The 14542-nt window shown below is 52.0% G+C and overlaps 1 protein-coding gene and 1 long non-coding RNA gene across 2 annotated transcripts in view; one reads left to right on the top strand and one right to left on the bottom strand.

Annotated features, from left to right (window-relative positions):
• LOC115280139 overlaps positions 1-7615 on the bottom strand; it is a 26016-nt gene extending 18401 nt beyond the window's left edge. The window contains exon 1 of the long non-coding RNA XR_003903685.1: positions 7518-7615. This is a non-coding gene — a long non-coding RNA (uncharacterized LOC115280139). The remainder of the gene's footprint in view (positions 1-7517) is intronic.
• The window catches only part of LOC115280071 (T-cell-interacting, activating receptor on myeloid cells protein 1-like), an 18970-nt gene extending 10670 nt beyond the window's left edge, over positions 1-8300 (top strand). The window contains exons 7-13 of the mRNA XM_029924742.1: positions 1817-1912; positions 2547-2582; positions 3780-4085; positions 4925-5218; positions 6924-7381; positions 7469-7776; positions 8159-8300. The gene's annotated coding sequence lies outside the window, so the exon portion shown is untranslated. The remainder of the gene's footprint in view (positions 1-1816; positions 1913-2546; positions 2583-3779; positions 4086-4924; positions 5219-6923; positions 7382-7468; positions 7777-8158) is intronic.
• Positions 8301-14542: the final 6242 nt, after the last annotated feature.

Raw genomic sequence — 14542 nt, 5'->3', positions numbered from 1 at the left:
GCAGTCACGCAGGCACCCTCGGTGTCCACGGAGACCCGGTCCTCGCCCCCCCACCAGCTCCCTCTACTCCAAGCAGTCACGCAGGCACCCTCGGTGTCCACGGAGACCCGGTCCTCGCCCCCCACCTGCTCCCTCTGCTCTGCACAGTCACGCAGGCACAAGGCTGGCATGTGGTGTGGCTCCTTGCCCTTTACGCAGCCTTAGGTCAACACTCCAAGCACGCACACCGCGCCCACCCCACATGGTCCTCACAACAGGGAAGGGTCTGTCCTGGAGGCTTGGCCTCTCTGCAGGGACCAGGCTCTGTGCAGTCGGGGGGCTAGGAGGGCTGTTTTATCCGTGCATGGCTCTCCGGAGATGCCAACATGGGTCCTCTTGCATGCAGAGGGTGTTTTAAATCCTTTCTCAGGTCACCAGTAGTTCTCAGTTTCTTTGGCGCCTCTTCCTGGAAAATTTCCCTGGTGGTGGCATCTGCTTGCATCTTCATGCTTCTAGTGGCCCCACGTGGATATCCGCACATTTGAGGGAGTGGTCACCTCTTCTAGCCTTTCTGGGCTGGGTTAGGTGGGGACGCTTTCCCCTGCAGGCGGCTTCGGTGGCATCTGAGGTGCCGGGCATGTGCAGGGATTCCAGCTGGGGAGGGGGTGCAGCAGCATGGCCCTGGACGACATGGTGCAGCAGGTGTGGCTGAGACCCGCTCTGGGGAGGGCAAGCTCAGGTCCCAGCCCCACCCAGGGGGAGGAGCTCACAGCTGCAGGTACAAGGAGACTGGGGCTCAACACAGCAGGAGGACCCGGAGTGGGCAAAGCCTCCACTCTGGACCCAAGGGCGGGGTGCGGAGCAGCGGCCGCCCTGGCCAGGCACGGTGGTGTCCCAATTCCAGGGACTGGGCACCCCAGCAAGTGGGGCTCCTGGGGGCAGGGCCCACTGCAGGGCCAGCTCCTGTCCCCGGAAGCCCCCGTGGATCCTTGTCAGGGGAATTCTGTGGGGTTCTTGCTGGCAAAGCCTGCACATGCCCATGGTGTGAGGCTTGCCGGGGTTCTCCCGTCCTTTCCCCCACGGGGGCTGCTCCAGACTGGGGGGCGCAGTGCCACAGCTCAGGGGTGCCACCCTGGCTTTTCTCTGAGGTCATGCCTGGCTTCTGAGCTCTCAGGCTTTCTGCTGCTTCTTTGTTGCAGCCCAGATGCAGAGGTTTTTTTACTGTTCTCATTTTTGTGGGGGACCCCACAGCCCACCACTGTGATGTCACTGTCTGTCTCCATGGCGCTCCATGTGGAGCCAGTGCCAAGAACAGCCGGATGTCTGTAGGGGGTACTACAAACACAGCTCCTGTGCCAGCGGCGGAGGACCGAGGCGTGTCGCTGAGACCCGCTTCGGGGTGCTACGCAGCCAACTCTGTCCTGCTTGGAGAAATGAGGGTGCAGACACCCAGCGGAGAAGGCGGTGCGCTCAGGAGCCTCTCAGCCCGACAGGCTGAGGCCGTCCTCACAGCTCTTCCCCACCGAAGGGCTTGTGGACCCTTCCGGCTGCATGGGTGTGGGGGTCTCAACGGTGCCAAGAGCACAGATGAACGAGCGGGCATCGTCATCTTCAGATTACGATTCAGTGGAGGACCCAGCGCCACTCAGAGTCGCGCACGGAGCCAGTTTTTCCCTGGAAAAGCCTGTCATTTTCTGGGCCTTGAAGATTAAGATATGATTTAAGCAGTGCTAAGAGGCCGTGGTTTTCACGCTCCTTAGAAAATCTGAGCTGTACCTGCACTGGGCATGTTGTCCGCCAGTCAGTGTGCATCCGTTGAGATCCTACTATGTGCCAGGACCCACCGTGCAGACACTGGGAGGCTCATGACGTGAAGACGGAGTCCCTGCCTTCCAGCTGCTCACAGGGAGTGACGTGTCTCTCGTGGCAGGAGGTACATTATAAACCCTGACTTCAGACCACACTGCTTCTGTCTTAATTTATGCCACCCAAGGCACCAAGAAAGCCTTCCTTACGGGGGAGACTCTTTTTTTTTTTTTTTTTAGTTTATTCATTTTATAAACTCAGAACAGACAGGGAAAAAGAAAGGAAGAATCCCAAGCAGGTTCCACACGTTTAGCATCAGAGCCCGATGAGGGGCTCGAACCCACAAAGTGTGAGATCATGACCTGAGCTGAAATCAAGAGGCGGAGGCTCAACAGATGGAGCCACCCACGCGCCCCCCCATAGGGGATGCTCTTACTGCAGAGAAGACCGGAGGCCCCCAGGCCCACACAGGGCACCGAGATCAGCTGCCCCCAGGCTCACCGATCTCTTGCATGGTCCTGCCTTCTTCCTGGACTGTGACCAAGATAGTAGAACACGGGCTCCCACAGCAAGCCATGCAGGAGACCTTCTGGGAGAAAAGGGGCAGGAGCGGAGGGCAGAGCGGAAGCCAGAGTCCAGCCTGGGGAAAGGAGAACCCCCAGAGGCCTGCCCACCAGGCCCGGTCAGAGCGGCAGCCCCCCAGGGGGCACTGGGACGGGCTCCCGGTGGGGGCGGAGGTCTCACGGACGCTTCTCTTGCAGGCCTGTGCGCTGGCCATGGCAGCAGGGAGTCCAGTGGTGAGTGCTCCTTGGTGATTTCCTCCACCTTCGCCCCACAGCCCTGATTTCCTCTCCAGGTCTCAAGGGGCAGTGGCTCCTCCCTCTTTTTTTTTTTAAAATATAATTGTACTACATATTAGTTTCAGGTACACAATATAATGATTCAAAATTTTATAATCAGGAAATAATCACCCCAATAAACGTACTTAACTTCTATAACCACCCAGTTACAAATTTATTTTTGTTTTGTTATGAGAACTTTTAAGATCTCTCTTAGCAACTTAAAAAAAAATTTAATGTTTTTATTTCTTTTTGGGGCGGGGAGGGGCAGAGAAAGAGGGAGACACAGAATCGGAAGCAGGCTCCAGGCTTTGAGCGGTCAGCACAGAACCCGATGCGGGGCTTGAACTCACGAACCATGAGATCATGACCTGAGCCGAAGTCGGATGCTCGACTGACTGAGCCGCCCAGGCGCCCCTCTTAGTAACTTTCCAACACACAGCACAGTTCACCAGAGTCACCACGCTGTGCATCACATCCCCAAGACCAATCCTGTAACTGGTGTTTGGACCTTGTGACCACCTGCATCCATGCCACTTTCACAACCATCAATCTGCTGTCCGTGTCTACAATTTCTTTCTTTCTTTTTCCCTCTTTTCTTAGATTCCTCATATAAATGACATCATACAGTGTTTCTTTGCCCGTCTGATTTATCTCACTTAGCATCATGCTTCCAGATCCATCCATATTGACACACGGGGGAGTATTTCCTTCTTTCTTGTGGGTGAATAATATTCCACCACACATGCACGCACCCATTTTCTTCACCCACTCACTCACCAGTGGGCAGGTTGTTTCCATGTCTTAGCTGTTGTAAATAACGCTGCAGCAAAGAAGGGGCACAGTGATCATTTTGAGTTAGTATTTGTTATTTTCAGATATATTCCCAGAAGTGGGATGGCTGGATCACCAGGTAGTTCCATTTTTAATTTTCCAAGGAGGCTTCACGCTGTTTCCTGCAGTGGCTGCACTTGCTTACGCTCCCGCCAACGGTGCACAGGGTCCCCTTTTCTCCATCCATATCCTTTCCAACACCTGCTGTCTCTCGTTTTCTGGATGAGAACCACTCTGCAGGTGTGAGGGGAGATCTCATCAAAGGGCTTCCAGACAACCGGTGAGTTCATCAAATCCACCTTGGGCTCTGCTTCTTCCCAGGGACACTCCCCAAACGCTTTCCCAGTGCGTGGGCCAGCTTTGCCGTGCCTGCCAACAGTAACGTGACCCTGAGATACTGGACGCAAGTCGGGAATGTAGAATTTATCCTCAGCAATGCAAGTACCCTGTTACCCTCCAAGTCCACGGTGTCCGTGGATCTCTCAGGAAGAATGGTTGGAGTCCCCCTCGTTCATCTGCGTCAGCAAGATGCTGGGAGATGCACCTGCTAATACTGCTGACAGAGGCTTCCCCCCCCCCCGCCCCGCCCTCAGTGCTCACTAGTCAGCGATGTCCTTGTGGTTACAGGTGAGAGAAGGAAGTGTCTCAGGAAGAGTCTGGCGCGACCCATCCGTCCCTCCCACTCAGAAGAGAGGGCACGGGCTGACCTCCTCTCCCATGCACAGGCTGCAGGACAGCAGGAGCAATCTTAGAACTCTGGTTTTACCTGGAGAAATCCTGGCTCCTCTATGCAAGATTCTGCCCACAACTGGGCAGAGCTGGGTCTGGTACCTTTGGTTCATACGCCCAAGAAAAGACCCTCAAGGACATCAGGGATGTGGGGGGCCCTGAGCTTCTCCCTGTTGTTTTTTAAGTTTATTTCTGAGAGAACAAGAGCGAGTGTGTGCGCAAGTGGGGGAGGGGCAGAGAGAAAGGGAGAGAGAGAACCCCAAGCAGGCTCCACGCTGACAGCACAGAGCCCGACACGGGGCTTGAACTCACGAACCACAAGATCATGATCTGAGCCAAAATCAAGGGTGGGAGGCTTAACCAACTGAGCCACCTGCGTGCCCTATTCTCCCCATTACTTCTTTTTTATTTTTATTTTAAAAGAGAGATAGAGTGGGGGAGAGTGGGGGAGGGAGAGAGAGGGAGGGGAGGAAGAGAAAGAGGGAGCCGAGGAGGGACAGAGGGAGGGGAGGAGGGAGGGAGGAAGGAAGAAGAGAAGGAGGGAAGGAAGGAGGGAGGGGGAGGGAGGGGGGAGAGAGAGAGAATATGCATGAATATCTTAAGCAGGACCCATGCTCAGCGCAGAGCCCAACGCAGGGCTTGATCCCACAACCCTGGGCTGAAATCAAGTCAGATACTCAACCAACTGAGCCCATCAGGCACCTCCCCCATTATTTCTGATCCTCCTTCTCTTCCAGGAAGCTTACCTAAACCTCCTTCCTGACTCAGATGGGCCTTAGGGTGACACCAGGAGAGAATGTGACTCTGCGGTGCCAGAAGCCGGGCCTCATGACTGCAATTACGGTGTTTGCTTTGCTGAAGGAGGGCATTCCTGAGCCTACAGACATCCAGAGGCCGTCAGGGAACATGGCTAACTTCACCTTCTGGACCGTGAGGGTCAGGGACAGCGGTAGTACTGATGTGCCTACTACAAACCGAGACTCCCTTCCAGGCCTCACACCCCAGCAACAGCTTAAAACTGGGGGTGACAGGTGAGGGCCGGGAGGATTTTATCATAAAATAAGCCTCACCCCATCCCTGCCCTCCTTGTGTCACTCGGTTCATTTCACTCGCACACAGACACATACGCACACACACCGACACAGGCAAACGCAGCCCCAATCCACCACTGCTATGGCCACTCCAAACTGTTACTGGCTAGCTCATATGCGAACATCACGATGTCAGCTTTTTATTTTTACCTTCACCGACTCCTGCTACGGTGCTTTGCCTTTCCCCGTGTAGACCCGAGTTTCTGATCCACATCACCTCCCTTCTCGCTAAAGAGCTTCTTGTACCATTTCTTGCAAGACAGATGTACCGGAAACAAAACCCCCTCCATTTTTGTCTGAGAAAGTCTTCTTCTTGATGTTCGAAGGATCGTTTCTCAGGGTCCAGAATGTTAGGTCGGTGGTTTTTTTTTTTCCTCAAACCTTCAACATTTCACTCCATTCTCTTGTCTACATGGTTTCCAAGAAGCCAGATGCAATTCTTATTGCTCCTCTAGAGGTAAGGTGCTTTTTCCTCTGGCTTCCTTCAAGACTTTCTTACTCTCTTTCTAGTTTGAAAATGCTACATTTTGGGGGGATTTTTTTGTTATTGGGTTGTTGGGTGTTTTCTTGGTTTGCTTATTTTTGATGTTTTCCTGCTTGCTCTTCTCTGAGCTTGCTGGCTCTGTGGTTTGTGTCTGGTGTTAATTTGGGGGAAACTCTCAGTCATTACTTCTATTTCTCTTCTGTCTCTTTCTTTCTTCTCCTGATAATCTCATTGTGCATATGCTACCCCTCTGTGCGCAGTCCTTGGATACTCTGGTCTGGGTTAATCCAGTCTTTTCTTCCTTTCTTTTCTTCTTTTTTTTTTTCCTGTTCGGTTTACAGTTTCGGAAGCTTCTGTTGGTGAATCTCCAATACAGAGGCTCCTCCTTCAGCCGTGTCCAGTCGACCAACACACCTTCATTTCTGTCACAGTGTTTTTGGTCTCTAGATCTTTTTTTTTTGGAGAGACATGAGGTTTTGTGGGGTTTTTTTTTTAATATTTATTTTTGGGGGTGGGGGGAAGGGGCAGAGAGAGAGAGGGAGGGAGGCAGAGGATCAGAAGCAGGCTCCAGGCTCTGAGCTGTCAGCACAGAGCCCGACATGGGGCTCGAACTCATGACCTGATCCTGACCTAAGCTGAAGTCGGATGCTTAACTGACTGAGCCACGCAGGCACCCCTGGGGCTCCGACTTGCACAGAGATCAGGGTCGTGGTCTGTACAGGGACCTGGGAGCACGTGCACGCGTCTCTACAACTGTCCTCCTCAGTGTCACAGTGGGAGGGCTGAGGCCTGGGGAGCCTGCTGGAGTGGGAGAACCGCATCGGGAGGGACAGCGTGCAGGGCGCGGAGGCAGAAGGGCGACCTGAGCCGTGACTGCCGGTGGTCTCTCTCCTTCCCCGCCCGTTCTCCGCCTCACATCACGCATGCGGGGCACCCCTCTGCCCTGATCCCCCCAGTGCACACTGACATATTTTTAATTGATCAGCAATTGTAAGAAGCCACCGTCCTAGAGCAATGGCGCACGGTGCACTCCGCGTCCCCGTGCTTCTCAGTTTCTGTGCTCTCACTGCTCGTGCGGTGGCTTCCGTGGACCAGGGCGGTGGCCCCGAGAGGCCGGGCAGGAGGGGCCTGCCTGGCAGCTCTGAGCGCCGTCTCTTTCAGTGTCCTCAGGTGACCTCAGACACGGCACCAGCAAAGCAGACCAAGACGAGCCTTCTCCGCCGGGGTCTGGCTGCCCCCATTTCTGGTGATCACGGGGGCTCCACTGGTGATCACTTGTGGCCCGCTGGTGATCACTTGTGGCCCGGCGTGGCCACAAGGAGCCTGTGCATGGATCCACGTGAAACAGCCGAGCGCCTCTCCCACGAGCCTCCTGGTGGTGTGGGGGCAGTGTGAAGGCCAGGCTGAACCTGGGGGCCTCCTTCGACTCGACACAGCGCAGGGCGGGTGTCTTGGTGGGATGTCCCTTTACCGCACAGGACTGCCTGGTTCCAACGTTCAGCATCCTTCTCTTCCCTCCTTAAGTGAGATGAAGCCCCAGGCGCTGTGGGGCCGACAGCCGCTCAGGCCCTCTCACACATCCCCAGACACGGAGCGGGGAGCCGGGCGGCGTTCCCCTGGTGAGGAGCCTGGGTTTGGAGGCGAGGAGAAACAGCATCCTCTTCCTCCCTCCCCTGACTGCTCTGTCCTTCCTTCCCTCCCGACAGAGCCCACCGCTGCTGAGGGGAATGAGGGTGCGGACCAAGTCAGACCTACCGGCAACACTGCCCGTGGAACGCGCATTCGCACCTCCTCCGAGAGCCGCTCCGGGACCAGATGACGGCTTCCTCTTCCACGCTCTTCACCTGGGGCAGACGACAGGCCTGCGTGTAAATATCCACCCATCAAACTATCACCTTACGCAACGCTGGACAGTCTCTAGTTCGTTACATCAACAGGACATGCCACCTGGGTCACAGCCCAAATTCCCACACATGTATGAACCTGCTTCTGGGATCATTACTCTAGTTACTTGGTCAGTGTGTTACTAGTTTGCATTTTTCCATCAGCTACTGACGCTGAGCATCTTCTCATGTGCTTCTGGCCTTTAAATTTTTTTTACTGAAGGGGCGCCCGGGTGGCTCAGTCGGTTTAGCATCCGACGTCGGCTCAGGTCATGATCTCATGGTGCATGGGTTCAAGCCCCACGTCGGGCTCTGTGCTGACAGCTTGGGGCCTGGAGCCTGCTTCACATTCTGTGCCTCCCTCTCTCTCTGCCTCGTCCCTACTCACGCTTTGTCTCACTCAAAAATAAACAAACATTGGGAAATAATAGAGAAAAAAGCCTTCCTTCTTTAAAAAATAAGATAAAATAAGATTTTTTATTGAAATACAACTAACATACAATGTTATGTTAGTTTCAGGCATAGAACAAACTGATTCGACAAGTCTACACGTCACTCCACAGCCCCCAGGATCAGCGTGGTCACCCTCTGTCACTCTGCAACCTTCACTGTAATTCCTGATACAGTACCCGATTAAATACCTGCCTGCTGCTAACTGGGCTGTCTCCTGGACACACCTCTATCTCCTTAAAAAAGAAAAAAAAAAAAAAGGGAGGCGTGCCTGTATTGCTATCAGGTGGAGTGTCTTCTGCTCCCAGAGCAAAGAAAGTCACCAAGGGCATTACATAAGGACACAAGGGTCAATGCACCAAGAAGACACAGCAATCCTCGACGTGGATACACAAAACAACAGTTTCAAACTATATGAAGAAAAAGAATTAAAAAAAATTTTGTTTATTTTTGAGACAGAGAGAGCATGAGCGAGCATGAGTTTGGGGGGGGGGGCAGAGACAGGGAGACGCGGAATCCAAAGCAGGTCCAGGCTGCACAGAGCCCGACGTGGGGCTTGAACTCATGAACTGTGAGATCATGACCTGAGCCAAAGTCGGACACTCAACTGAGCCACCCACACGTCCCATAAAAAGAAAAAGAATTTAAGAGAAAATAAACAAACCGATGATTACATTTGGGGACTTCATGTATTTCTCTCAGCCACTGACAGAACTACCAGGCAGAGAATCAGCAGATATGTGAAAGGACACCACCATCAACCCACAGCTCTGACGGACACCTGCAGACACCTGCCGTACGGTAGGACGCACACCCAAGGGCCCACGAGGTCCTCCCTAGACGGAGCGTACGGGGGCCACAGGACAGTCACAACACTGAGTGTGTCCTCTGACTATGCTGGGATCAGACTAGGTCGATAACAGGAACATCTCCAAAACTTGCATATAAAACAACATCCTTCTATGCAACCCACAGGTCAAAAGAGGAAGTTTCAAAAAAAAAATCTTTAAAATGCATTGAAGGGGTCCCTGGATGGCTCGGTCGGTGGCTTACACCTTAAGAAAAATAAATCTAAAATAAAAACAGAAAGAAAAAATAATAAAGTCAAGAGTTAAACAGAAAAACAGAGAAAACTGATGAAACAAACAAACAAAAAAACCTGATTCTCTGCAAAGATCAAGGAAGGTGACAAACCTCCAGCCAGACAAACAAGGACACACGGAGAGAAGACGAACACTGCCAATGTTAGGCGTGAAACAGACCCTGCAGCCACTCGGGGGGCAACAAGGGAACACGGGAGACGGGCTATGTCTTTGAACCCACAACCCAAACTCACGTGATATGAGAGAACCTGACTAGTTCTAGAACTCTTTTAAAAAACGGAATCCATAATTTAAAAAGAGTCTTAATGTGTGTGTGTGTGTGTGTGTGTGTGTGTGTGTGTGTGTTTTATTTATTTCTGAGAGACAGAGAGAGACAGCACGAGCAGGGGAGGGGCAGAGAGAGAAGGAGACACAGAATCCGAAGCAGGCTCCAGTCTCTGAGCTGTCAGCACAGAGCCCAACGTGGGGCTCGAACCCAGAGACTGTGAGATCATTACCTGAGCCGAGGCCGGATGCTTAACCAACTGAACCACCCAGGTGCCCCAAAAAGAGTCTTAAAAGGAAATCCTCAGGGCCAGATTTGTCACTTCTGTGTACCAGAATTCTTAACTATTTTTTTGTTTATTTATTTTGAGAGAGACCGAGAGCGAGCACGTGCAAGTGGGGTATGGACAGACAGAGAGGGGGAGAGAGAGAATCCTACGCAGTCTCCTCACTGTCAGCGCAGAGCCCCAAGTGAGGCTCTAACTCACAAATCCGAGATCATGACCTGAATCGAAGTCAGACTCTTGACTGACTGAGCCACCCAGGCGCCCCTCTGAATTATTTTTAATCCCGAGGGGGCCAACGAGTAGCCAGGAGTACGAACAACTGGGTTGCAGTATCCTGCTTGTATGGACTGAATGTGTTTCCCGAAAGTTCACGTGTGGAAACCCTAACTCCCGAGGTGAGGCTGTCGGCAGGGGGGGCTCTGGGTGACAATCAGGTCATAAGCATGGAGTCTTCTTGCATGGGACCTGTCTCTTCTTAGAAGGGACACCAGAGAGGTGATCTGTCTTCACGGGGAAGGAGACAGGGGGAAAAGGCAGCGGTCTGAGAAGCGGGAAGAATGGCCTCACTGAGGATCCAAACACGCTTGCACCTCGTCTCGGAATTTCAGCCTCCAGAAAGAGACAAATAAGCATTTGCTCCCTAAGCCCCCCCCCCCCACAACCGTCCTCAGTGAGAGCAGCGGGAGCTGACAAAGACGCCACAAGCCCACCCGGGTGGGGGACAGAGGCGGGATGGACCTTTGTCCTGTCCTGAACATCCACCTGGATTCTGAGGTTTGCTCTAGGACACGGAGCAGTGAGCCTGGTCCCGTCTGCAGTATCAAGGAATGAAGAGACGATGGGAAAAGACCGTCCAGAAACCTTTTGACGCCAGAGCGAAGGCTGTCACACGCAGCTCCCTGCAATGCCAGGGCTTTCTCCACCTCTGGGCCAGCCCCTTGTCCCATCAACTGGACGTGGGTGACGGAGCACGGTGCTGAAGTGGGGTTCACCGGGTGGGAGGGGGATGGTGAGTGCGCGCTGCCAGCCTGCCACTGTGCACTCACCAAGTCCTTCCACTGCCAGGACCTGCGGAGACACAGGGACGCCACGGCAGCAGCACAGCGTCCGCGCTTTCTGGGTGAGGGACAGCTTGCGTCTCCCACGCGGGAAGCAGGTACACATGTATAAACCCACGCAAGATTTTACAACCAGAGTGGCATTAGCAGGGTGGGGACAGCAGTCGGTCCTTTCCTCTCTCACCCCTGCACAGCCCACCAGGACACCAGACTCATCCTTCTGTGCAAGGAGGGTGGGTGGCGGGGGCCTGGAGGCGGCTGCCGTGCGGTGGCAGCGGAGGAGGTGGGCAGCAAAGGGGCCAGTGAAAGTCCGCATGCCGGCTGCACTGGAGGGGTCTCTGCTCTTCAGCAACACCCCCGTTTCGGAGGAGAGAGTGCCAAGACCAGAGGGGAGGCTGGGGTTAGGCTGGGGAGGGGAAGCATGCACACAGAACTGAAGGAACTGGCTCCGGCGTCTGCCCTGTTGGGGGCCCCGGGGCTCCTCCCACGGTGGGGACACACCCAAAGCCACAGCGCTAAGCACGTGCATCCCCCGACTTTGTGCCACCTGTTTTCTCAACCTGCTTTTTCACAGGCTCCCAACCTTAGCAGGAAGGCAGCTCAGGCAAGAGAGACCAAGACTTGTGCCCTAGCGCCACCTTCTGGAAAACAAAAGAAAGGCTCCGAGGGGCCCACCTGTTGAACCATTAGATTAGAATCAAAGTAAACAGAACCTTACCCAAGTAAGAAGAGGGTCTCTACTTCAAGGGCAGGGGCTGGGATACTTCTCATCAAACGCCAGAAAAATCACGGCAATATCGCATCACAAAAAGCAAATGACAATTTTCCAGCAACCAACTAAACCCAAAAGCACAAGACTGTGATCTGATTTGTAAGAATTCAGGAGAGCTGGGGTGCCCAGCTGGCTCAGTGGGTGGCGTGCACAACTCCTGATCTTGGGGTTGTGGGTTTGAGCCCCCTGTTGGGTGTAGGGATTACTTAAAAAATAAAATCTCTGGGGCACCTGGGTGGCTCAGTTGGTTAAGGGTCTGACTCTTGATTTTGGCTCAGGTCATGATCTCATGGTTTGTGAGTTCGGTACCACGTCGGACCTTGTGCTGGCAGTGCAGAGCCTGCTTGTGGTTCTCTATCTTTCCTTCTCTCTCTGCCCCTCCCCTGCTCATGTGCAGGTGCTCTCTCTCTCTCTCTCAAAACAAATAAACTTAAATAAATTCTGGAAAAAAAAAACCCACATAAAACCCTACAAGAATGATCAGACTCCATTAGAGGAAGCAACACCAGATAAACAAGTATGCCAGAAAGAGACGAGAGACGGTGAGGGCAACGGAGACTGTATTTAAAGAAACAATAGCTAAAAACTCCCCGAACCTGGGGAAGAAACTGAATTTAAAAGTCCATGAAGCTAACAGAACACCTTATCATCTCACAGCAAAAGGACCTTCTCCAAGACACATCACAACAACTCTGTCAAAAGACAATGATAAAGAAAGAATTTTAAAGGCGTGGGGGGGGGGGTGGAGGCGGAGGGAGTAACCTATAAAGGAACCTCCCTCAGAGGATCAGCAGATTCCTCAGCAGAAATTCTGGAGGTCAGGAGAGAGTGAAACGGCATCCTCAAAATACTGGGAGACAAAACCTGCCAGCCAGGAATACTCTTCAGATGCGAAGGCGAGGACAGACTTGCTCAGACAAACACTGAGGAAGCTCATGGTCACTCAACTGCCCAACAGGAAACGCTGAACAGAGTTCCTCAAGTGGAAACAGAAGGACACAAATACAAAAAAGTCTGATTAAGGGACAGTCGGCATTAGAAAAGTGGAACTCTTTTTTAGAATAGTATATAAACACTCGTGCTCTGTCTCTCTCTCTCTCAAAAATAAATAAATACCTTAAAAGAAACAATTAACAAAGTGAAAAGACAACCTACAGGAGACAATTTTTGCAAGCCACGTATCAGATAAGGGATTAATATGCAAAATACATAAAGAACTCACGCAACCTACTAACAGCAACAACAAAAACAATCTGATTAAAACATGGGCAGAAAAAGTAACAGGCATTTCCCCACAGAGGACATCCAGATGGCCAACAGGCACATGAGAAGATGCTCAATGTCACAGTCACCAGGGAAACGCAAACTAACACCACAGTGAGATTTCACCTCACACCTGTCAGAACGGCCACCATCAAGAAGAGGGCGCCTGGGTGGCCCAGGTGGCGACAAGTCCTACTCTTGATTTCGGCTCAGGTCATGATCTCCCAGCTCACGAGACTGAGTCCTGCGTCTTGCGCTGACAGTGCGGAGCCTGCTTGGGGTTCTCTCTCGGCCTCACTCCTAATGGGGCACGCACACGTGCTCTCTCTCTCTCTCTCTCAAAATAAGTAAACTTAAAAAAAAGACGAGACAAAAGGTGCTTGTGACGATGTGGTGAAAACTAAAACCAAAAACGAACCTTGTTCACTGTAGGGGGATGTAAATTGGTCCAACTGCTATGGAAAGCAATACGGGGATTCCTCAAAAAATTAAAAATGGAACTCCATATGACCCAGCAATTTCAGTTCCGGGAATACACCCAAATGAAGTGAAAACAGGATTTCAAGGAGACCTCTGCACACCCATACTTGTTAGCATTATTCACAAGAGCCGAGATATGGAAACGACAAATATCTATCAATGGATGGACGGATAAAAAGATGGAGTACAGGGGCACCTGGCTGGCTTAGCTGATGGAGTGTGTGACTCCTGACCTCGGGGTTGTGAGTTCTAGACCCACGTTGGGTGTAAAGACAAACTGATAATAAAATCTTTTTAAACAGAGGTGTAGGACATATACACAATGTAACATTGAGGGAAGACATCCTTGCCATTTACAACAACATGGACAGGTGCTGAGAAGTCAGACAGCAAGACGCGTACTGTGTGCCCTCACTTATATGTGGGATTTGAAAACAAATCAAACCTGTAAAATGACTAGAGAGGAAAAAGTGATTAGCCGGAGATGCCGGGATTAGACCGTGTCTGTTTCAAAGTACAAACTTGTAAGGAGTAGGGAATAAACCACAGAGATCCAATGCAGGGCATAATGAATACAGATGATAATATTGTACTATAATTACACAATGTGATACATATCACTACAATCATGTTACAATGTCAAAATGAGAGCTGTACACAGTAATTTCCCCAATGCTTTTTTTTAATTTTTAAAATGTTTTTTATTTATTTTTGAGAGACAGAGAGAGACAGCACGAGCAGGGGAGGGTCAGAGAGAGGGGGAGATACAGAATCTGAAACAGGCTCCTGGCTCTGAGCTGTCAGCACAGAGCCTGATGCGGGGCTCGAACCCATGAACCGCGAGATCATGACCTGAGCCGAAGTTGGACACTCAACCAACTGAGCCACCCAGGCGCCCCAAAAAGTGAAATTTAGTCAATAATAATAAAAAAAAAAAGTCTAGCATGCCCTACTTTAAGATTTTTAGGTGCTAAGGAGTGGCCCGGGTGGCTCAGGCCATGATCTCTAAGTCTGTGAGTTCGAGCCCCAGTCGGGCTTTGTGCTGACAGCTTGGCGGAGCCTGGGGCCTGTTTCCGATTCTGTGATTCTGTGTCTCCTCCTCTCCGCCCCTCCCCGCTAATGCTTTGTCTGTTTCTCTCAAAAATAAATAAACATTTAGGGGCGCCTGGGTGGCTCAGTCAGTTGTGCCTGGCTTCGGCTCAGGTCATGATCTCACGGTT

Source organism: Suricata suricatta, chromosome 16, assembly GCF_006229205.1.
Source record: "Suricata suricatta isolate VVHF042 chromosome 16, meerkat_22Aug2017_6uvM2_HiC, whole genome shotgun sequence".
In the NCBI taxonomy this organism is placed as follows: domain Eukaryota; kingdom Metazoa; phylum Chordata; class Mammalia; order Carnivora; family Herpestidae; genus Suricata; species Suricata suricatta.
This window is presented reverse-complemented; position numbering and strand designations above follow the sequence as displayed.